The sequence below is a fragment of the Dermacentor variabilis genome, chromosome 9 (assembly GCF_050947875.1).
Source record: "Dermacentor variabilis isolate Ectoservices chromosome 9, ASM5094787v1, whole genome shotgun sequence".
Taxonomy (NCBI): domain Eukaryota; kingdom Metazoa; phylum Arthropoda; class Arachnida; order Ixodida; family Ixodidae; genus Dermacentor; species Dermacentor variabilis.
This window is the reverse complement of record NC_134576.1, coordinates 18763401-18764914: the sequence shown is the minus strand read 5'-3', so window position 1 is coordinate 18764914 and position 1514 is coordinate 18763401. Positions and strand designations below refer to the sequence as shown.

General features: G+C 43.9%; 2 non-coding genes across 2 annotated transcripts; both read right to left on the bottom strand.

The window, feature by feature from the left end:
* Window positions 1–546: 546 nt before the first annotated feature.
* TRNAS-GGA (transfer RNA serine (anticodon GGA)) lies at window positions 547–621 on the bottom strand. Its single transcript has one exon. It is a non-coding gene; the product is annotated as a tRNA-Ser (tRNA).
* Window positions 622–825: 204 nt separating this feature from the next.
* TRNAS-GGA (transfer RNA serine (anticodon GGA)) lies at window positions 826–900 on the bottom strand. Its single transcript has one exon. It is a non-coding gene; the product is annotated as a tRNA-Ser (tRNA).
* Between the last annotated feature and the right edge of the window lie 614 nt (window positions 901–1514).

The window sequence follows — 1514 nt, the reverse complement described above, 5'->3', positions numbered from 1 at the left end:
GCAACACGTAAGTTAGAAAATCTCGGAATTGCTGAAGCGTCTAGAAACAGCAGAATTCATTATGCTTACTGAGAAATCTTTCAAATTCTTGTTAATTAAGAAGAAAATCAAATATAACTGACTGTTTTTACTTCCCATGATATATTCGAAGTGTGCTGTAATTACTAGATAGCTAATTTCTGTTCCTTGATACTTATCATATTTTACAAGTTCTTGAGGGCCTGAAATCTGCACAATGTTAGTTAGTATTGATTTCGTCCGGGATATTATATTGACAATTTGTAATTTATTTTGATATGTATTTATTGAGTGTATGTAATGTAGCACTGTTATCTCACTTGTGAAAAAACAGCGATTATTTTCAAATCTAGTATGCATTTGTCATTGTAATATGTTAGCTTGACGTAGTAGTTCTGCGGAAACCCGCAAGGTGGAGAGAAGTAATGAATAAAGGGAAAATGAGACATCCACCCGTTCGTAGCAATTGCTACAAAGGAAACCCATACGGGTTCCTTGAAAGAAAAGCCTCATAGTTGAAGAAAAATTCGTCCTGGTCCGGGACTCGAACCCGGGACCACCGCCTTTCCGGGGCAGCCGCTCTACCATCTGAGCTAACCAGGCGGCTAGCAGATAGCAGAGCGAAGTCGAATTTGTCGACAACACGAAGCAAAGGCAAGAGTTTGACGTAGTAGTTCTGCGGAAACCCGCAAGGTGGAGAGAAGTAATGAATAAAGGGAAAATGAGATCCACCCGTTCGTAGCAATTGCTACAAAGGAAACCCATACGGGTTCCTCGAAAGAAAAGCCTCATAGTTGAAGAAAAATTCGTCCTGGTCCGGGACTCGAACCCGGGACCACCGCCTTTCCGGGGCAGCCGCTCTACCATCTGAGCTAACCAGGCGGCTAGCAGATAGCAGAGCGAAGTCGAATTTGTCGACAACACGAAGCAAAGGCAAGAGTTTGACGTAGTAGTTCTGCGGAAACCCGCAAGGTGGAGAGAAGTAATGAATAAAGGGAAAATGAGACATCCACCCGTTCGTAGCAATTGATACAAAGAAAACCCATACGGGTTCCTCGAAAGAAAAGCCTCATAGTTGAAGAAAAATTCGTCCTGGTCCGGGACTCGAACCCGGGACCACCAGAACTACTACGTCAAACTCTTGCCTTTGCTTCGTGTTGTCGACAAATTCGACTTCGCTCTGCTATCTGCTAGCCGCCTGGTTAGCTCAGATGGTAGAGCGGCTGCCCCGGAAAGGCGGTGGTCCCGGCTTCGAGTCCCGGACCAGGACGAATTTTTCTTCAACTATGAGGCTTTTCCTTCGAGGAACCCGTATGGGTTTCCTTTGTAGCAATTGCTACGAACGGGTGGATGTCTCATTTTCCCTTTATTCATAATATGTTAGCTGACAGTGCTGTTTGTTCTGTTCTAATATCCCAAAATGACGATGTTGTATTTACTTTTGGGCTAGATGCAACTTATTCATTCGCTGTTGCCAAAATTTTACCGGAGCAGCA